This window comes from Drosophila sechellia, chromosome 3R, assembly GCF_004382195.2.
Source record: "Drosophila sechellia strain sech25 chromosome 3R, ASM438219v1, whole genome shotgun sequence".
In the NCBI taxonomy this organism is placed as follows: Eukaryota; Metazoa; Arthropoda; class Insecta; order Diptera; family Drosophilidae; genus Drosophila; species Drosophila sechellia.
In genome coordinates this window covers 9,105,352-9,121,316 of record NC_045952.1, presented here as the reverse complement: position 1 = coordinate 9,121,316, position 15,965 = coordinate 9,105,352, and the positions used below count along the sequence as shown (strand labels likewise).

Sequence of the window (15,965 nt, the reverse complement as noted above, 5' to 3'; positions counted from 1 at the left end):
CTTTTTAATTAAGTTAACTAATTAGTATTTTGTTAAAGCATAACTTGTTATTTGAACATTTTAAGTACACGTTAATTATTTAAAACATATTTAAAATTCAGTTTCCTTCGAAAAGCTTTCATTGGAAGCTTTTAATATGGGTTAAAAGACAGGATAATTTCCAGGACACGGATTGTTCCCATTATTATTCAGTTCTTCAACAAAATATTCAATGCGCAGGCGTATTTCCCATTTAATGCTCCAGCTTTACCTCATTTTTTTGTTGGTTATATGGGGAAGAATAAGTCTCCATTTTTCCCGTTTAAATATTTATATTTAAGACTGTCATAAAATTTGGTTAAACTAAACCGTATAATAAATAAAGGATGGGATTAAAAATTGGAAGAAATAGTTGTAAAATAAAAGAACGGGAATGTTATGAAATTATTCAAAATTGTGTTTTCCAGCTGTGGTAATATTATACTTTGTATGCAAATTCATTTCTTAGTGATAGGGATAAATACCACTAAAAAGTGAGGGCCTTCATAAGTCGGTTAGGTCTTTTAGTGCTTTGTTTTTGTTTACTTTGCCGGCAGGTAATAACGGTTCCTACCGGCTGATTTTCGCTCTCCCAGGTGCCAAAGAGTCTCTCGCAAGTCCGAGTCTCCAAAATCATTTCAGTCCGCTCTGTTGTCGTTTTGCCTCTCTGTTGTTGTTATCATCTCGGGTTGTGGCCGACTCCCACATGTGGAAAACGCGACCATTCGGCCCCGAAGTCCGCTGTCGATGCCGATAGAACGCCGAACTTTGGCTATTTCGGATTCCATTCCGGATACTCGCTACTTCTGCCGCCGCCTCAGTCGGCGTCGCTGCCGCCGTCGACTGTGGATGCTGGCGTCGAGTTTTCAGTTTCGGATTTCAGTTCGTGTTTTGAGATGCGCCCGGTCACGCGTGCTTAACGGAAAACGCCAAACGGCAAAACTCTTTTTTAACCGGTTCCGATTTGAAGTGAACATTACCAATTAATTCGCTGCCTAAAATCGAAATAAAAAAAAGTAAAGAGAAATAACAAATATATTTCAAAAATTAAAATACTAAAAAAATCGACTTTTAAAAGCTTTTTGGATTAAGAAAAAGGAATAAAGGCTTAACATACGTTGCCTACTTTGAGGCGTGCATTGCACTCTCACCAACACACGCAAACGCTCGCACTCACACACACACATAACAACATTGCACACTTGCAAATTGAATTCGCCATGCAACAATTAAACACAAATCTCGGCTCAAAGCAAATGGCGGAAAAGGCGTCACAGCCGTCGCCATTTTGTATGGCAATGTGAGTGTATTGGTGTGTGTGTGCGTGTAGCGAGTGCATGTGCATTGGCGTGTGTTTGTGTGTGTGCCTGTGCATTTTAAAGTGAAATGTGCATTAATTATGCACACATATTTCACTCAACCACACATACAATGACCCTGTGCTTGTGTGCGCTTCGCGCAAAGTGAAATTGAAATTTTATGTGCAATTTATGAAAATTCAACTCGCTGGCAATTATAATCGCCTTAAGAATTGTTACAGTGCCAATTAAATCTTCCGAAAAATCCGTGCAATAGACAAATGGAATAACAAAATGAAAGCGAAAAGAGCTTAACCTGAATAATGCACGATGCCTAAAATGCCAAGAAGTGTGTTTGTTTCAAAAATTGTGGAAAGTGTAAAGAAATTTCTTAGGGGTCAGAGCTATTTATTTCGAATGGAGATGAAAAGCAAAATTTAATGAATTAAAATAGTCTTAACTGAAATGAAAATCAAACATATTTGTACCTATTTTTCTAAATTCTTAAATCCAAATTGCTGCTGCTTTCAGTAATCTCTTAGGCATGTAAATTACCTAACACTTTACCACATGTTCCGAAGTACAACAACTTGCACAATAGCATACAAATAAAGATAACTAAATTGTCATAGTTTATCATCATCTTGACAAAGTCTTAAGGTGTCATTCTAATTTTTTTGTGCTGTAACTCAGCCTTAACCCAGATAATTATCTACTTCAGCGTCTCAAGCCTCTCAAATACTCTTCAGAATATCGCAGCTTACACAGAAGTTGGAATACATAGTAATATGGAAAAACTTTCAATTCTCTTTGGGGACATCGAAGGGCCGACCACATAAGATCCAAGACGTGTTAACACGATTTAGCATAGAAAAACAAGATTATTGGTTGGGGGAAAGGCGAAAGCCGATTATTTATCAAATGGCAACACAATCGAGTCGGGGAAATGCTCATTCATGACAAGATTTCCACACTTTTAGAGGCGCGCAGCCCGGGAAACCAGACTCTAGGTGTGGGAGACGACATTGGTCAACATGCGGCTCAAAGTCGGTCCAAACAACAAATGTCAACCCGCCGATTCCAAATGCTTGTCATGTCTTTTTATTTCCTCTGGCCGTGCGGGGCATGAGATCTTACCTGTTGGAGCCCAGAAAAACCAAAGCAGAAACAAAAGCAGCGGCATCTGAGCAACAAGTAACAAAAAAGATACAAAACAAGTTCACAACAAATAACAACGGAATGCGTAGGCTTTGAAGTTTGTGTGCTAGAAGCACTTGAAATTGTCTGACCGATTGTCTGAAGCGTTTGTTGATGTTGATGTTGCGTGGGTTCCTCGAAAAGTTGTTTGATTAGTGGCGCAACTCGACATTTTGGCCGGCAGCTCTTCGGCCATTAATTGTCTATTTAGTTAAAGGTTATAATCAGCGAATCGGATTTCCTAGCCGTCTGCTGGCTGGCATCAAAACAGTTTTCACATTCGTTATATGCTTCATTAATTTTGGGTTTTAATATTTATACGCAACCTCTCAAACTATTAAACTTTGTGGGTGTTAAGTGTGTGCTTTAAATAAAGTGTTATAAAACAAAGGAAAGGGTTTTAATGCTTAATTATTTATTAAAGCATTACTTAAGCTATGAAGCTGAATCAAATGATTATTTAGCAATTATCGAAGTAAAGTAATTAATATTAAAAAATCGATAAAAATTCAAGTGTTTTTAAAATTGATGTTTTTGATAATCATTATTTAAAAGTACTGCTGAAAAAGTTTTCAGAGTAAAAAACAACTCCAATACAAAAGTTCTCCTTTAGCAAAACTCTTTAATAATATCAATACTTCCCAGAAATTCTCAATTTTAAATTTGTTAAAAGCCCATTACCATTAAATTTCATGTGGAGATGTCAAAAAAGTCAACCGCTTAAAAACGTTATGCTGGCTGCATTAGGAACACTCCAAACTTTAATGATCGCCCGGCTAGAAATGGAAAACTCCGTGGAGCCCGAAAAACCCAGCAAGCAACAAGAACACGTAAACTAACAACTATAACAACACATGCCCGCAGCACAATTGAAGTGCACTTTGTTAGACCAATTAATTTACATTTCCGCGCAAAGCGTGGCCAAAAAATGAAAGCCGGGGAAAGAACGTGAAGTGTGGGGAGGGCAAACATACAAATGCAAAGCGAAGGGCGGAGAAAAAGTTTACATAGAAGCAAAAATAAAAGGGCGTAGTTCCACTTGATGGCAAGGCAATGGTCCTTGACTTGGACGTTGAACGCCGGCGATTGACCAGACTTTGCTGGTCCTGTTTGTTGTTGTTTGTCCTGTTTTCCCTTTTTTTCCATCCCCATTTGGACGGGATTGACCACAGCATGCGGATGCGTGCGCGATGGTTAGTTGCTGATGAGTACCGTGGACCTGAATCCACTGTAGCCAGTTTCAAGTGGCCTCTTGTCAGCTGGCGGTTGCGAGGAAGTGGGAAAAAGAATCATCAGTGTTGCATACTCTCGAGCCTCGCCACTTGTGATTGTGTGTGTCACTGACTTGTGATCGATAAGCTGCATTTTGAGGTTTTAAAGGAAATATAACAAAACAATATTAATATATACATATGTACATATGTTGTGTTTAATGCATGCAAGTGCAACCTGATTAGATTTTATATATAAGTATAATTTCTCTTCTGCATAGGCATACAGGCAGTTAGATTTTATAAATTCCTTAAATTTTATATCTCGAGCATTACTTTCTTGTTTGTTCTACTTAAAATATCGCAGCTCATAAATAATAAATTTATGTTTCGCGTCTCGACTTTACAATCCACTCCAGCTCGCATATCTCACAATCAGGCATCCAATTTCGTGTGTAAATTCCGCAAGGATACTTGTAGCATGCCACCGCCGCCCATTTCTCTTGCATGGCAGATAAAGTTATTTGTCATTGCCATCTGCAAGAGACCCACCAAAGATTACAACTTCACTTTGACTATAATTGCTTGAACGTGGCACTAGTTCCAGTTCTGCCCCATTCCGCAGGACTCGGTTACCCTTTATCCTGCACAGCGTTTCCGGTGCGGCAACTGCGAGGTTCATGCCAGTCTGCTCTCCTTTGGCTCTCTTTTATTTTACGTTTTTCTATAATTTCTTTTTTTTTGCATTCTCGTGTTATTGCATTTAATTTGTGCCAGTGTTGGGCTGACTGCTTCCTGTTTGCTTCAAGCTAAAAAGAAAAAAAAAACTAAAAATGGGAGCGGGTGGGAAATGGGGAAAACTGCAGACGCCGCACAGACACTGTGACATGTTTACAGTGTTTTGTATGACTCTATGTGTGTGGGTGCCTCTAGAAATGATAACTCGCGGCCAAACATGCGATAAAAACAACAACAACATCAAGGAGATATTTGTGAAAAACGGCGAAAAAAGTGGGAAAAACTACAAAAAAAATGGAGTGAAAGCGGGAGTGGGGAGCCTGAGGAAAAAGGGTTGCCAACGAAATTAAATGCGAACTTTATGCAGCTGGAAATGCAGAAACCGAGACAGACATAAAACAGCACAAAAGATATGCTCCGGCTCTTTCTATTTTTGAAAGCCATCTCTTTCGCTCGCGGACATTTTGTCTAGCACTTGCATACTTTTGTGCTGAAGTCCTTCCTCCCTTCTAAGTGTGTGTGTGTGTGTTTGCGCTTTCAATTCCATTTCCACTTCATTCGTTACTGTTTTGCAATGTTAACTACATTTTCGCATGTTCTCAGCGCTCACACTAAATGTTATTTATTCCGCTTTGCCACCGCATTTCCCAACGCTTTTCCGCACCCTTTTCATTCTCTAGGTTCTATTGTAATTTTTTTTTGGCCAGGTCTTTCAAATCTTTGTCCTTTTGCGAGAAAATATAAGAGAATTATGTGCATATTAAAAATGCATTATCATTTGTGGCAAAACTCAGTGTGGGCGGAATTAAAAGCGGGTTTTTACAAGGTTTTCTGTTTTTGGGCCTCAACTTAGGTTTGGATGTTTTGAAGGGCAGTTTTAAGATGGCTTACAATGAGTGATGATGGCTTTAGTTAATGAGAAAATAGTTTGCTTTAAATTACTTTACCCAGAAGCGGGTTACTTATTTAATAACAATTAACAATTTATGGCCAAACGATTCGATTTGATTTGTTAAACAGACAAGACAAAATTCTCCTTAAATTCCATGTTGGCATTTTTGGTTCAGTTTAAATTTTTGTCATTTAAAATTAGCACCTCTGCACATTTGTTTATGTCCAGTGCCATCAATCCGAGAATTTGCATTCCCATCAATATTTGGCTTGGAAGCTGCACCAAGAAATACGTTTCACCAAATAAATCAACACAATCTTCCGACAGTTGCACCAAATCACAAAAAAAGGAAAGAAAAATCCCAAATTCTTTTCCAGAGGCCAGAACGAAAAATATTCGACACAATTCACTCAGAATTGGTAAATGTCATGACAGCATCTGCGGAACTGCCATAAAAACAAAGAATTGGAAAATTGGGACATATAACTTCACTGAAAGAAATTAAGTTTTAATTAGATATATTTTTAATAAGTTTTTAATTCCACATTAGTTTATATGTCTCTAAATTTTCATTGCATTTTAAGAAAAATGGGAATAAAAATTCGTGGAAAATATATTTTAAAGGAATGCTGAATCCGCAAATATTTTTGCAAACAAACGATTGTCAATCAAAAATATGAAAATAAAAAAAAGAAAAGCAGATATGCCAAATGTAAACAGAAAAACATGTTCCAGACATGCGCTAAAATAAGAGCAAAGGCAGCCAACCACATAAGTGATATATTAAATACACCAAAATGTCATCTCCTAGGCGGCGACACACATAAATCGCAAAGTAATATAAGGTCTCTATGTGTACATTTTTTATTATTTATTGTCATGTTTTAGCTGGCCAAATTAGCGTAAAAGAGTCACAGTAACGAACCGCAAAACCAAAAAATGTCAGTTAAGAGTGGGCCAGAAAGTTAAAGCAGATTATGAGAGACATGTGGTTCAGGGGGATGGTGGTTGGTGCCAGTTGATGTGCCCTTCCAACCACAAAATGTGGGTGATGGGTGGTGGTGGGTGGTGCTGCCTCTGATGCTTGTGTACTGGACCATTGTGGCTCGTTGTTGTGATAAGACTCACAACTATTTGGAAATGCCAGCGGCAGAAGAGGCAGCAAAAGCCGAACAAGCCATACAAAACACATGGCAGATAAGGCTTATCACGCTCCAAGATAATAAAAGTTAAATAAGATAAAAATTGTGTAAAAACCATGCGAGCAAAAGAGAGAGAGAGAGTGAGAGCGCGGTGGAGTGAAAAACCCCGAAACGAAGTTTTTCCTCCCAAAAGTTTTCCTTCAACTTGGATAATATTTTTAGTTGTAGTCGGATTAACCCAATTCTCCTCTGTCACTTCGTATGCTTCGCCACACAGTTTTCACTTTTTCCACCGGCAACTCTCGTTGTGCGGTTAATTAAATATTCAGTTAGATAAAAGAGCTTAAAGAAAAGGCGCTTAAATTAGAGACCCAGGCAGAAGGGTAAATAAGCTCATAAAAAATATGCCAGCGGTGGCGCCACAAATTATTTGCCCTCACCTTAACGACGCTATGAAAGCAACTACAGCAACTCCAGCGACGTAAGGCAATTTAAATTCTAATGATAATACCGCAAAAGCCTTTGCCAGGATCTTCCCTGGGGGAACCCCCTTTTTTGGGGGGAGATAGGACTGTACTTTACCCAATTCCAATGTGTAAGCGAGCTTAGCAAATTAGCGCGCCTGGCAACCGACTTCACCTGCATCATCTCATCCCAAGTCGGCTCGCCGGAAAATATCCTTTGGGATCCCTGGCCGACATAAATCGCAGCAGCTAGAAAATTTGTACTTCATTTCCGTTCTCCCCTCTCTAATGCGTAATTTTCAACACCTTCAGAGTAGCCCCTTTCTGCTTCTTTTGCTAATTATGCTTTGTTTACTCTGGCTGGGATTATATATATAAATATATGTATAAATATGCTTGGGGATATGAAGTCCTAAAGGGATTTGCACTATGGCATAACACATTATGCTTTTTTATAAAAGGAAAATAAACGAGGTGATGATCGGTTGCAACTAATTTATAACAATTTAAGAAACAGCAAGAAGGTACAAATATTACAAATAATGTTAAACCCCAAATAAGATTTCCTTTTATTGGTCAATTAATCAATTGCCTTTTGTCTTTGATTCAATGATGCAATGGGCAATGGGTAAGAACCATCCCCAAAATAAACATTAGTTGAATTACTTAGCGATCATTATCTAGGACGCCTTTCAATGAGTTTCAATCAGAAAACCATTTAAAATGCCACTTATCATTGTGGAAATTGAAATTCATTTGGAAGCCCCGAAAAACCCCAGCCGCTTAACTGCTTTAATTAACCAAGCAATTCTAAGCTCAAAGCAAATATAAATCATCATTAAGCGTCTCAGCTGAAGCTCACGAATCTCAGACCCCAGAGACTTCGAACCGCTAATAGAAAAACCAATGGGGAATATAGTTGAAATTTCCATTTGCCACCGAAGCAATTTTGTAAATTGAACGTAACGAAATGGAACTTAAGGGTGCACCCGACAAAAGCTATCCGCAAAATCAAATTCCAAAAGGGCTAAGAACACGATAATAATCCCATCAAATGGCCCGAACAACGACCAGCCATTGATCCTTTTTGGCCAATGGTCGGCCGAAAGTCAATTTTTTAACACTTTGTTTGCCTTTGGGCGAAAACAAAACAGAAACTTAAATATATTTCGGCCATCCATCCGCTCAGACTGCGTGTGCCAACAATTATTGCGTCATTAATCAGTCGGCATTTGCAAATTCCCTGACACCCCGTGCCCCGTCACCCTCGCTTTTCATATATATTCCAATATATATACATATATATATATATATATATATGTTTGGGGAGGATGAATCCTGGCAGCAGCTGGCATGACTTTTGTGTGGCTGGGCGAAAAAGGCAAATCTTCAATTTTATTGATTGTTGTACCCGCTTCGATGCCGAAATCCTGGCGAAGGAAGATGAATGAACAATCTTGACGCATGAGTCTGGAAAAGTGGAAAAGAACTTTTTGACCGGAACAGATTGAACATTAGATACACTTTCAATAAAGTTTGTAATTCAAATAGAAATCGCTTTAGTATGTATAGTCAAGAGTAAAAATATATATGAGCCTGAGCATTTTGTAACTTATAAATTGGTATAGTAAATCAGTAAATATCTAAGAAATTTAAGAGAACTCTTTCGTTACATGTAAGTGCCACCGATTTCACAGCATTACGTTGTTAACGAGTGTAAAGGCTTACGAAAGACGTGAAAACTCAAAGAGTTTTCCATGTGACTTGCGAACGAAAGTCCCCAGCTGACTGCAGCTGAATATCGAGTGGCGAGTGTGGGTGATCCCACTTTTAGTCTCTGGCCAATGGCCATTTATTGGGCCATTCCACTTTTGTGTGCGTAAGACTCCTCGAGGCAAGAACCCGAAATGCTTGCGAAACGCATTAAAGGCCTCGCAACACATTTTCATTTTTATTTCCCACACTTTCCCATTTCCCCGCTCCTGGCTCCTTGTGTCCAATCGCCCAGCGGCACTCACAGTTGCGTATCAATAAAATATCCATACATGCATGTTAAGTAAGTGCTCCCCCACCGTCCATCCATGTGCCCGATATCTGAGCTGTGATTCCTGCACCCGAAACGAATTGGGATTTAAGTGTTGTACAAGGAAAAGGAAGACGGCATTGTTGCCGTATAAAAATGAAATGTACATGGTCGATGCGATACGAGTACTGTTGGGGAGGTTAAGGGAATACAGAACCGGACTTGTAAGCAGTTAGCCAAGAAACGTGCCCGAGGTTATTTGCAAAGAGAACCGAAACCGAAGCAAATCCAACCCAACCCAAAAAATAGAATGGCAAAACCAGAAAAAGGAAACTTGTCGTTATGTGCTTGTTCGAGTGGTTTTCACTTGATATTGCGTATACGCCACATTGAACACTTGGATTTCAGTTGCAACAGCGGAAAAATACTGCGAGTGTTTAGAGAAATTTTTAACATACTCTGCTTGAAATTATAGATAATAGAGAATAAAATTATGAATATAATAGATAAATTCTTATAAATCGTCTGTTAAAATTCTCTGTTTTATTATTGTAACTTTCCACCTGTCCATTTATACTATCAGCCTTCAAATTCACTTAGTCGCTTCACCTGCCAAATCCCTTGGCTTTTAGTTGTGCGAAATTCGTTGTTATTGGACGTTCAATTTGGTTATTGTTACTTGTAGATACTTTACTTTCCCGGTAGTTGCCGATTTTGCATAACAATTTCATTAATTTAGCAAGTAAAGCAAACTTTTACTTTGCTATCAGCGGCAGGCACTTAAAAGGAAACAGGACCTTCAAGAAAATCAAGTAACAGCTGGCCAGAGGAAGAAAGGGAGTGTGGATTTTCATTGTGTGATTAAATCTCTGGCCAAGTTTCGCCTCTGCTTCATTCAATTGTTGCCGTTTTTATTGTGCGAATTATTATTGTTAGCCAATTGAATTAATTCAGAGCGCACTGCTCTCATTCGCTCCGCATTCCAGCCACTCCTATGGAAAACGATTTGCTGAATTCAATTAGTTTATTGTGATTTTATTTGCGAAGGCACAAAAAGTTTTTCGCTGCCAGCCAGCAACAGAAGCGTGAAAATGCCAAGAAAAAGGCGAAAATTGAAATGGCAGAGAGAAAAGTTTTTCGAGCATTTCCATTCGTCCAAAATTAATGGAACCGTCTTCATCCACACCCCTTTCAATTAGGTGTTTGGTCCTTCATACATAGTTCAAGTTTCGATAGTACCTCTTTTAATGTTTCTTTATTTAACGGCTTTCTTTCTGTTTCTTAAACTTTGAAATTTGCTTTCGATGCACGTTCGTCCCAGAACTTTTATTATCGAAATAATCAAGTTATAATGTCCAGCTGTGAAACCCAAAAGAAACGGTCGCATAATAAATAAATAACTGCGTTCCGCCTTTAAAAAAATGGAAAGGCCTAAAATGGCCTTAAAATTCGGTTATGGTTTTTTTGAACTCAAACCATTATCTAGATGATTATTGCTATTAATATTGAATTAATGCGGGAGTTCTAAAGTACTCAATCCTATTTGTCATAACTTTTGTCGGACATGGCGTATACATAATAAATTTTATTGCAAGTGCCCTCGAGTAAGGACTTTGAATTATCTAGCCAAGGTTAGCCAAATAAATTTCCACATAATTGCCTTTGTTTAGCAATGATTAGTCTGGTTGTTTTTATCTAATACAAGCTTTAATTTGTGGCTTAAATTTGTTCTTGGGCCTTAAGTTTTGCGTAACTTGTTCGTCCGTCTTGGCTGCCTTATTTCTTATTTATAACTTCCGTTAAGAGTTTATTTTATAACCCACACACCTTTTCCATTTTCACACCTTCTTCATCATAAAACGCACACACACACACACAGAGACATGCCACAGTGGAACAACGTATCAATGGCATGCCAAAAGCCCATAATCCTACTTCGGTTGGCTTTTAGCGGATTAAAACTTTTCAGTTGAGTGCCTAGAACGGATCCCGAACCAAGACAGCTCCGTTGCGCCCCTTCTTGGCCCAAGAATCCTGATTGTGTTATTAACTAGCTTAAATGGGTGTTCATTTCCAGGCGGTGGACAGTGCGTATCAAAAGATTAAGGAGAAAAAATACATTTCTACTCTACATTATGTAATGTAAAAGTGTTTTACATCAAAGAAATAGAAAATATTTGAAATCGTCGGAATAATTGATGGATGTTCATACTTAAAAAATATATTTTTGACACTTTCTTTTCGAATATTTGTGTGAAAACCAAGCTTAATTACTTTCCTTTGGTTTTATAGTAACGTAACGCGCTGTACTAGCAACGAATATGGCCTGTGGCAGCTAATTTGTTGCTTGTTTGGCTATTTCAATTAAATGTTAATAAAATTCTCCAACCGAAAGAACTTATTTCGGTGCCAAATGCTGGGGGTGTGGAAAAGAGAGGGAACGACCAGAGAGAAATGGAAAATTAGGGGAAAATGCGGTGACTGCATGGCCTCCAAATTGGCTAACTTAAGTACCGTTTCGTTCTAGTTTGGCATTTCCTTTTTCTTTAGCCGTCTACCATGGGTTTCCCTTTTCGCAGGGAAAAACTTTATGGAGCGCTTACATTTCCCTAGCCATTAATTCTACCTTGCTTTTCAATTAGTGTTGTCGTTTGCCTTTGGACCGCTTTCCTTGGTCCGATTTGTCTTTTATCGCTTCCCGTCCTTGTCGCTCAATCCTCTGCCTTCACTCTCTCCATGTCTATATATGTATATCCTGATTTATGCCGTCGTCCTGCAAGATTCTCTGTGCACCCCCACATCCGTTGCTGGCCAGATGGCTTGAGGTGACACTCTTTCCCCGGCTTTCCTGGCCCCTCCGCTCTTGCTCCATCTTAACTAACTCGTCTTCATTTCTCACTTGGCTGCGTATTTGCTAGGTGTTTGCATGGTTATATATCTATGGATGTCGGTGCGTCCATGGGTTTGTTAGTATTAGCCATGTTGGCCATGTCTATTGGCCAGAAGGTGTCGTCCTGATAAATGGCCAAGCAAACAGGGTTGGCAGGTGGTTTGTATCGGTCAGAAAAGAATACTTGCTATTATTTTAAGTTATTTTTCCAAAGCGTTTTCCATGTTATTTTCCCCAAACGAGTTTTCTTACAATCCATACAAAAGGATTTTTTGTTGTTTGTATATTGGAATTCCTAAAATATTTTTTGATCAAAGACATTCCGATTTGTAATTGTAGAATATTAGTTCATAAACTAACGAAATATTTCGTTTTCATAAATGAAAATAGATTAATAATCAATTAATATATATTTGCTTTAACTGAACACCCTGACAACCCTGCCAGTCTAGCATATTCCCGACTATGCAAATGGCAAATCGCTGGCATTTCAAACACGCTAGCACCTGCTGGAAGGCTTAACCAAACAAGCCAGTTGCCCCGTCAGTTGCCACGCCCATTGGGGCTTAGACTCCAAACCCCCCCCGCCACCTTCCGTCCCCTTTCGCCCATTCGCTAGGACTCGCCTTCTATCAGTGTCGTTTGTTATTTATCCTGCGTGCCTCTTGACGCCTTTGGGGCATGCCACTTAACACACATCGGCCATCGCCGCGTCTGCCACGCCCCTTTGTCGGTGGGGCGGTGGGATGGAAAAAGGGCGTGAGGGTGGAGGTGGAGTTGCTGTAATCTTTTCTTGAGATTTGCGTGCAATGCGTCGCGTTATTTGCTTTTCATTCCTTTTTTTCGCTTGTGCTGCTTTGCTTTCTGCTTTTTTAATTTATCATGTCTATTTGCTTAGTGTTTGAGCCTGGCCCTTGGCGTGCAGTACAAGCACGGAGTCCTTTTTCCCATTTTTTTTTTCTAGCTGCGAGTCCTTGCTCCTCCTCGTGTTCATTTGTTATCACTGTTTGCCTGTGTGTTGCTCCTGCAGCTTTTCACTTTTGAATGCGGCGAAGGATTCACTTTTAGCTCCTTTGCTTTTTTCTCGGTTTTTCCGCTCAGTCGATTGTTTTTTTTTCTAAATGAAAGTTTTGCCCGGCTTTTCGGATTTGGTTTACACTATTTTCTCCCTCTTTTGGCGTTACCCATACCCCGCAATTTATCCTTTTTCATCGTGTAACCGCCTTGCGGTCAGATTTTGCTGCTACAGCTAGTTTGATTAGGTTTCAGCACTAATTGAAAATCATTGAATGAGGATTTCTCATCAGCATGTGTCTGGGTAATTTGTTTTCTTTTAATTAATTTATGGTGAGTTTCATTAGCGAAAGATGCGGTTACAGCTGGCAAATTGAAAACTCAATTATTCAACTAGCCAAACACTGATTTCGATTTTGAAATGGTTTCGAAACAGATTTATAATTTGAGCAAAAGTAAAAAAAGTGGATTGATTAAAAGGTGACATTTAAGGGTCGTGTAACTCGAGGAATATTTCCTTAAAAGGCGTCCTTTTGGGCTATTTATCTTTGCCAACTGAAAACTCGCTTTCTAAACAAACCACGAACAACAATGCAAACAAATGATGCCAAGAACCAGATAGAGATTCAGCTCAAGACACTGCTTGCCACAAATTAAATCAAATTCCTCGTAAGACAGTGGGGCAGATAAAGACCGAGGAAACCGAGGAAGATTCATCAGCCACACACTCAAAGACACAGTTGGCAAACAACAAACGCTGGACTCGTGACAGTGACAGGACATCTTATTTAATTTCCAGGGCCCAGGACCTGATTCCGCTTCAGAGAACTGGAAACCGAGCATAACATTAATTTTTGTTAATCTATTTTCAAGTTGCTCTGGTCAGCAGCAGCACCAGCTGTGTTCCCCTTTTCTTCTGCTTGGGCCGCAAGTAAATATGCTGTCATTAATTTAAAACTTACACAAACAACCCGAAAACTTCTCTGCTGTCTGTCGGCCTTCTGTTGGCAAGAAATCCTTCCAGAGTTATGTTCATTAGCAGGCAAATGCAGGGGGAGGCGCAGGGGCAGGCGGCCAGAATTTAGTCGGAATTCCTAATGAGCAAGAGCAGCAAATCTAACCCAAATATGTCAAGACGATGGCTGGCATTATGTGTGCCGTGCGCTGCTGCAGGGTGCAATGCTCCAAGAGGGTCAGCAGGTGGGTCTACACAAGGGAAAAAAGGGTGTATGTTCCTAAAAATATGTATAAATATCAAGTAAGCATAAAAAATTATGAAAGGTGTAAGTAAAATCTCAGAGAAATCCGAATAAGATAACCTTTTAGGATCTTAATTTTGGATATCTCCTGTTACTGAACTGCGGTCTATGTTTTATTTAACTGATATGATAAAAACAGACACCTGTTTTCTCTCGGTGTCCACGTGTGTGTGCAAAGTGGGTCTCTTTAGTTTGCTATGCATGTGCTAAAGTGTTGATACAAGTTACTTTTGCCATCCGCACCTCATTCCCGTCAACCCTTCGCTGTCCTAGCACACTGACACACTATCCATGTGAAGAAGTCCTGGCATTCTCCGTACCTTTGCCCCCACAGCTAGTCATAAACCACAAAGCCGGAGAGACGGGGAATCCCAGGACCCCGAGCTCAGACAGCTGAGTACGTAGCATGACGAGTTGACAAAGTGCATCACGGTGCAGCAGCATCTCTTCACAGTGTTTACACAGCTCGAAAAATGCCTCGCCTTGTTTGCTCTCATTTCGGAATTATTTCGCACATTAGCAAATTTATTTACACTAGATTAGCAATTGCATGCTTCTTGGTGTTTTTGATAAGGGGAATGAAGGACAGGTTGGATCTTTAGGGAATAATAATTGTTAAATTGCCGTTTGATTTTCATTGATTGAAATTTGTAGACGAATGTTTGTTGACACGAGTGTTTGTTTGCCTTTCGTCAACCAATGTTTACTGAACTACACTAATTTGTGATAGGTAATCCAAAATTGATTAAAATAATGCCAGCTATTCACATTTCATTGAAAATAATGGACGAAGCCTAATATTTGATAATTTGATTGGCATAACAAAATTCAAACTATTTTTGATTAACTTATTTCATTTGAATTGAATTATTACCGAATTTCTCTAATCGTTCGTAACCCTAAGTAGGTCAGAATATCGGAAATTTCGGCCAGTGCAAATACAGTCACCACGAAAATTAATCTTCCCACTCGGCACACGTAACTCACTGTACCCGTCTCACTCCTTTATCGCACCGTCTCGCTTTATCTACATATTCATATGTGCATTTTGTTACATGTTCGCGCGTATTTCCCTTATGGCTTGTTTTGCCCGTCCTTTCCGCTTTTCCGGCCATTTTCCCTTCGGCCGGATTCATTTGCTGGTTTTTCTTATTTCAGCTCGAATTTGTGTGTTATAATTTATGCGCATTTTTTATTAAATATTTATGTTTGCGCCGAGTTCTAAGCCACACAACCGCACTCCCCCTTTACCGGGTATTATTTCCCTTAATGGCGTATTTACGCTCTAAAGCGTGTAAATGCTTTCCATTCCATTGTTTTCCCTGCTTTTGACACTTTTGAGAAGGCAAGCGAGTGGTGGTTGAAAAAGGGTCAGGGGTCACTCCCTTGCACACACACACACTTTGTCATAAATAGTTTTGTTCAAAGAGACCGCAGCAGCTAACATTTAAGTTTTCAAACATTTCAGTGTGCGAATTCTTGGTCAACTTGGTGAAAATTCACTTGGAAATTCGCTTTCCTTTCAGTGTTTCTGCCTCTAGTTGTTCTGCTTGATATTTGACTTGGCTAATGCGAATGCAAGATGAAAATTTGCATTCGTACAATGCAAATCCTCTGGCATTGGGATTGAACAAATTGCTAGGGTATTATATTCATGTAAAATGTATTACCGGCTCGAGTTCTTGTCGATGCCATTTGCATAATATATTCCCCATTTATTCAATGATATTATTTGTGGGATAACATGTTGAAATGAGAGAATCTTAATGTAATGAAATGGGATCTCAAATGAAATATTGCTTACACTTTCCACAAGAAT

The 15,965-nt window shown here is 39.2% G+C and overlaps 1 protein-coding gene across 14 annotated transcripts in view; it reads left to right on the top strand.

Moving 5' to 3' along the window:
• LOC6619064 (dystrophin) overlaps nt 1-15,965 on the top strand; it is a 134,762-nt gene that overhangs the window by 47,460 nt on the left and 71,337 nt on the right. The gene's annotated exons all lie outside the window — the stretch shown is intronic.